We start from the raw sequence: 7,494 nt of genomic DNA, 5'->3' as shown, positions 1-7,494 counted from the left end.
AGATAAAAACCCAATTGAAGCAAAAGTAACCTATTATGATAGAATAGTTGATATATTTGAGTTAGATTATTATGGTTAATTTAAGGTAGTCCTGTTTAAGTGTGAGTGGTATACAGTTGTAAAAGATAACTTTGGTCTCTCATATGTGTATTTTAATAAAAAATGCTATCAAGAAGAATCATTTGTGCTAGCATCTTAGGTAAACCAATGCTTTTATGTGCAAGACCCATATGTGAGTGACAAATACTATGTTATAAAAATAATTCCAAGAGATTTACTTAGGATAAGTGACGATCTTGAGTCTAATTATCCAATAATATATGCAAGGGATCCATGTAAATCTGAAGTGATTTTAAGTTTTTCAAATGATAATGGTAAAGTTGATCTAGTGACGATTGATCTATGAGAAACCATTATGGATATGGCTCCAGATATGTTTGCTAAACAATATTGTGAAGAAGACGAAGAAAGAAAATATGAGTACATGGATGACTTTAATTTGAAGCATCTTGACATGTTTTCATGTATTAATTTTTTTGGTAGAATCTTAAATGACTCACTTTTCTTAGTTGTTTTGCTTATTTAATTACTTGCTTATGTTGATTATGTTCATTTAATTATTAATAAAATAATATTTTTTTCATTGGAACTCTTTTGTATATGCAGAATGAAAAAAAGAGGAGACCACTAAAAGAAAACGGATACTTACCTTAGGACAAAAAATGAAACGAAAAAGTCCAAAAAAAAAACAATTCCTTTAAGGTTACACAAGTGAAGTCAAGTGCTGAATTGCTACATAATACAAGATTAAGAGAGAAAAGATCATGGATGAAAATAAGAAGGCTAGCTTGCAATCTTAAGACCCAAAAGATCCAACAAGAAAATAACCCATCACAATAGTGAAAAATGCATTTGAAGAGCAAGCTAGAAAAGGACCAACCAGGTCGAGTTCATTGCTATGGGGATTCGATTACAAGAAGCTCTCTTAAAAAGGATGAGGAGGTTCACAAAGTCAAAGTTAAATACAATGATAAGGTCTTATCGTTAGAGAAGAAGATAAACGGTGTATGTGGTTTATTAAAGGTAATGTTTCACCACATTAACCCTGAAATAAGTGACAAAGAGGAAACAACCTTAGTGCAAGCTATCCAAAATTCTCCTTTGGATGCCTCAAGTAGCAGACCAAGAAATACTATTTGCTACTCCGAATCAACTCACATTCCACCCAAAGATGATGTACGTAACTATATTTTTTATATTATTGTCATAGAAATATACTGATAAAAAAAGAAGAAGTGGTCACTACCTTGTTACTCCGGACTATAGAATTTCATTTTTGCATGTTGAATTTTCTATTTATAGTTCATGCTATTGTTGCTGGCTAAATATTCATTGTTGGTTGTTGAATTTTCTAGTTGTGTACTATTGCTTGTTCTTTGTTTTTTAAGAGAGTGGATTAGATTGTGCAATCATTTCTGTTACTTGATTCTGTTAGGAACCAGTTAGTTGTTAGTTAGTGGTGTCTATCCATTATGTGGTAGAATCTGTGTTATAGACTTATAGTAGTTAGTGTATAAATATGATTACTGAAAAGAGGGTATATTGAAGAGAGATATTGTGTAGTATTTATTCATGACAAAATGATAAATATTATGTATATTGGAGAATACAATATGGTTTTCAATATATGTCCTCTCATTTTTTGATAAAATATAAGATGCACTAACATAACAATATTTAAAATTATACAGCGCAGTGGTGACAATAATGGAGCCCGTAGTGAATGATCATTTGATATGAAGTTTCATATGAAATGAAGTATATAAAGAAAATAGATAATGTAATAATTATTGGAATTGTAATTCATATATTAGAAATTCATGAGTAGTTGTTATGACTTTGATTTTTTGTATTTTGTTAGAGCATGTCATGTGATCAAACACACTTTTTTTTCTTTGACAAGTTTATATATGTTGGATTGGTTGATTTAAAAGTACTAGTCATTATCTAAATTTTAAAATTATCTATGAATTTTTTAAGGTTTTATTACGAAGATTAAAAAAAAATATTTTATTGAACAAACTTATATCCACGCTTAAAAAAGTGGACATATTGTATAGTAGTCATCAACAGTTATGCTTTAAAAGTGTAGCTATATCTTTCACTATTGGCGTGCTTCAAAAGCGTAGCCATATCTTTCACTATTGACACGCTGTAAAAACGTAGCCATATCTCTCTATTAGTAGTGTAGCCATATCTCTCACTACTGGCATGCTTTAAAAACGTAGCCATATCTTTCACTGTTGGCACACTTTAAAAGCGTAGCCATATCTTCAGTTATTGACACGCTTCAAAACTGTAGCCATATCTTCCACTATTGGCACGTTTTTAAAATATAGTCATATCTTTCACATACGGCCACACTTTTAAGTGTAGCAATAGATAAATGCGTGGCAAAAAAGCATGCCAATAGATTAACGAAAATGTGTTAACAGAGCAACCAGCACATTTGTAGATGTGACACTTTCAAAAGCGTACCGGTAGCTTAAAAAACGTGATGAAAAGCTATCGCTATGATTTTTTTTAACTTTTCACCATGCTTTAAAAGCATCACAAAATCGTGATTTTCTTGTAGTGAACCTAGAATGTGCTTTAAATATGATGTGGCAAAAAGAATATATGCTCTGATTATAAAATTATTATTCTCAAAGTGATCATTACCATACAATCAGTATTTTATAGTAACAAACTTGAGTTGATCTAATGGTTAGCTCAACAGTTTGCTTAAACAGGTGTCAGGGGTTCGACTTCTGCTTTGTGTATACAGTAACTCATTGGCCAGTGACAAATCATTAAATAGAACTCTGATCCACGATATATTAGTCCTTGGGCGGCCAGGCTGGGAGATACCGTAGAAAACAAAAAAAACATAATGATTTTATAGTTTTCCTTGAATGAATTGCTAGGAGGTAATTTTTTTTTACGATAGATTTGCCAAAATGATAAAACAAAATAAGGTAGATCATTATAACACTAAGAACCTTTGCTTTGAGTAGGAAGCATGGTTCCGAAAATTGGACTGAACCGGCCGGTCGGACCGATCGAACTGCAAACCGACGGCATTAACGGTCTGGTCAGGTATACAAAATCGCCGAAATAGAAATTGGTGAAAAACCCTGAACCGGTAGGGAATCAGCTAGTTAGACCAAACCAGCAACTGGCCGATTTGGTAAAAATACGTCATTTTTTGCTTAAACGTTTAAATGATCCAACCCTAGCTGCACATATCACTCAAACTCCAGAACTCTAAATCACTCCCCCTTTTCCAACCCTAGTTGCTGCCACCGTGGGCCGTCAATCCACTACCGCAGTCCATCCATGTAGCCATTGCCGCCAAGTTTCCAACCCCTACCCTCTTCTTCTGGGAACTCTCGGCCCATCCGTCGTCTTCATCTTCTCACCGTCGTCTACGTCTTCTTGCCGTCGTCTGCATTTTCTCCCCGTTATCTGGTCGGTGTCATCCATCAATCAACTGTCTGTCGACGTCGTCATCGAAGGTCGGTGGCTCGGTCGCTTGTTCTTCACTTTGTTCTTCATTTTTTTGTTTTTTACTTTTTAAGCTATGTGGTTCAAAGCTTGTGGCTGTGTTTATAATTTTTTGTTAACGATTACTTGCTTATTAGTTAGCTTTGGTTCTGCTATGCTGCTATTTTTTTTTGTGTTTCACTGTGTTGTGGTTTTATTATTTTAATTTACTGATTATTGATTATTGAATGTGTTGTATTATTGATTAGTTTTGGTTCTAATATGCTGCTGTTTTGTGTGTTACTGTGTTGCTGATAATAATACTCAATCAGTGCTTAGTGTTTGTTCTTGCCTTCTTAGTTGATTGGCTTTGCTCATTGTCTGATGATAAATTTCAATTTTGATGATTCTGTTCCTGGGTTATTGCTTGTTGATAAATTGCATTACATGTATTACTAATTCACTGCTTATTCCTGCTCTTCTATTGCCATAACTATAGTAATTTATCACGTCGAAAAAATTGTTTTTAAATAGAAATTATTCTAGATAAGAAGGATGATTTTTTAAAGAGCAATAATCATCAGAAGCTGCTAAAGTGCTAACTATTGCACATGTGAGATAAGTTTCATTGTGGCATAAATATGGAGGTAATTTGGAGGACATAAATAACTTTAGTGAATTCTTATTTGATTTCTGAAGATATGTTGGAATTAATTCCAATCTTTGACAATAAATCTATATATTCTTATAAATACATAGACCACAATAAATTAAAACTTTGTGAAGATGAATTATGGCATGAGCTGATCAATATGGATTATCTTGGTTTAATGTTGCTAAGATTTTGAGGATCACCCTCTAATAATTAACCTTGCATATTAGTAACTGAGCTTTTAATAGAATTTAGAGGTGCTGAAAATTGGGTTAGCTGGGTTAGAAACTAGCTAGAATTTACTTGTAACTTTGTTTTGTGTTTCTAGCTTTGTTCAACGACAAAGTAGATAAGTATAGGATCAACAAAACCTAAGTTCAGATTGTGGATCTGTCACTATATGGTATTCAAGAAATGCATATGTAGGGAAGTAGTAGTCTTACGTATTTAAAATAACTATATTTTAAGTTGAAAATTAGCTCTAAGTAAGTTTGTGCATTATAATATGAGTAAATTTGTGTATTTATAAATGACAACTTTAGGCACCAGTTTTATAAATTCTATCACACAGCTATCAGACCAGCTATGCTTTATGGTACAAAGTGTTAGGCGGCCAAAGGGGAGCATGAACATAAGTTAAGTGTAGTAGAGATGAAGATATTGGGAGGGATGAGTGGTCATACGTGATTGAATAGAATAAGGAACGAATATATAAGAGAGAGAGTTGGAGTAGCACCTATTGTGAAAAGGATGGAAGAATCGCGTCTTAGGTGGTTTAGAAATGTGAGAAGAAGACTGACAGAGTACCCAGTCAGGAGGGTGGATGAGATGGAAGATAGAGAAGTGGTGAAAGGTAAAAGAAGACCTAGGAAGACTATCCATGAGGTGGTCAAACAAGATCTATGGTGCGGATTTTTAAAACCACAAACTAATCGACAAGTGCACCGGCTTGTACCAAATAATACCTCAGTTGAGTGAGAGTCGATCCCATGAGGATTAATGGATCAAGCAACAATAATTGAGTGATTAACTTCGTCAAACAAGTAAACAAGAGTGTTTTGAGTTCAATGGCATTAAACAGTAATCAGAGAAATTAAGAAAGCGAATAGTAAACGGATTGTGAGAGTAATATGAGAAAATAGTTAAGGCTTTAGAGATATTTATTTTTCCGGATTAACAATTCTTACCAACTACTTTAATCATGCAAGATTTCATTCATGGCAAACTTTAATTGATTAAACCCTAATTTCTTATTCATTTAATCTCCTCTAACCTAATCAATTGCCAATTCCTTGGTCATTTAATTTATATTAAAGATTTAATTCCAATTCTACTTTATTAGCCACAGAAACCCTAAATACCCAAAGATAAGATGATTATATGTCACATATCACGTTAAGTCTAGGTAATTAGAGGATCATGAGGATTTACTTTCAAGCTGTTATTCAAGTGAGTTAACTTTTCCAAAATTCAACAAGAATTCAAATAGAAAAAAAGTTATCTTCCATTGTGCTCTGATTCCTAGGATGAAGAACGAAAGCACTCCTTGAATTTAAATCAGTACATAAATTAAAATTAGAATGACAATATTGTTAATCCATCAAAATAAACAGAGCTCCTAACCTTAACTAATGAGGTTTAGTTGCTCAGGGTTTAGAGAAAATCAGGGTTCTAAAATTGTGTAAAGTGCTGATGAGAAAAAAAGAAGAGAAGAGAGCCCGAATGACTGAATCTTTTCTTCTTTTATATCTAACCTAATTGATTTGAAAATAAAATAAAATAATAAATACTAAAACCTAAAGATTGTATTTTGTTTTAATAACAATAAAAAGAAAATAAAATAATAAACAAAACTAAAGACAACGAGCCCTTCTTTATATTCCAAAAGCACGCTATTCGCGCTAAATTCTAGCCTTGGCGTTTAGCGCCATTGAGGAAGAGAGACTTGTGTGTGTTGCTGTCTTCCTGGCGCTAAATGCCGGGGTTGGCATTTAGCGCCACTAGCGTGTGGTTTTGGGTACTGGTTATGAGGCATCTGTTGCTAAACGTCAGGTCGTGGGGTTTAGTGCCAACTCAACAAAAGCTTTGCACGAAGTACGAGGTATTTGGCACTAAACCCTAGGCCGTTTAGTGCCAGCTCAACAAAATTTAATTTCCTCCTTCTCCTTCTGTACAAACTCTGTCAAACTCGCCTGAATCTTTTCTGAAATTAACAAAACCACAATGCACATTAAAGTAGCATCCAAACGGGCCTAAAACACTAAAATCTCATAAAAATTTAATAAACCTATGTCTAAAATACTAAGAAAAATATAGAAATGATGCTCACGCATCAATCTACATGTAAACGGTCTCTCTATAAGTGTGATACATGATAGAGTTCAATGGCATCATTTGATCCATGTGGCCAACCCCATCTAGTGGGACAAGGCTTTGTTGTTGTTGTTGTTTCAAATAGTTTTAGATATATAAGGAGAGATAGTCGTTGACATGGTATCAAAGTCTAAATCAAGACTTTAACCCTTATCATTTTTGTTCTAAGTTGGAGTATATTATCAATATAAAAAAGATTAACAAATGTTAGGCTTTAATATATTTATTTATATTTTATTTATTATTTTATTATGAAACGGTTATTTCAGTTGAACCTCAATTGACACTACAAGAAAAAGCATATTTTTCGACGCAAAATCGATGGCTATCTCTCCCGTCGATATTTTTCAATGGCTTGCTATCAATATTTAAAAAAAAAGAAATTTAAAAATAAAATAATAAAATCGATAGCCTTGTCATCAATTTTTATATGCTGCATTAAACCCTTTTTAACTATTGTCATATTGGCGACGAACTAGGGGTTTGAAAATACTTTTATTTGAAAATCGACGAACATGGCGTCTATTTTTATATTTAAAATATCGACAACATTTCTGTCGATAAATTTAAACAGTTTAGATTACTTTCTAAAATCAAATAAATAGTGTGAATTTATGTATAAAACAGACGCGAAAGATGTTGCTGTTTTTCAAATTAAAATCGACAACTCTACTGTCGATTTTTATTGCTAAAAACACCAACCCCCCCGACCACTTCCCGCCTCCAAGTTCAGAAGCACAATTTTACACCAAATTCCTCACCAACCCTCATTTTATCCTTTTCTTTTCTGCATTCTTCACTAACCCACCTCCAAGTTCAGAAACAATATTGTTAATTTCCTCACCAACCCTCATTTTATCCCAAATTCACCAACCCTCATTCTCTGCAACTGGCGTCACGGTTGCGCCGCTGTCACTCTATTTGCTCGTGCCGCCGTCGCACTC

Source organism: Arachis hypogaea, chromosome 6 (genome assembly GCF_003086295.3).
Source record: "Arachis hypogaea cultivar Tifrunner chromosome 6, arahy.Tifrunner.gnm2.J5K5, whole genome shotgun sequence".
Taxonomy (NCBI): Eukaryota; Viridiplantae; Streptophyta; class Magnoliopsida; order Fabales; family Fabaceae; genus Arachis; species Arachis hypogaea.
This window is presented reverse-complemented; position numbering follows the sequence as displayed.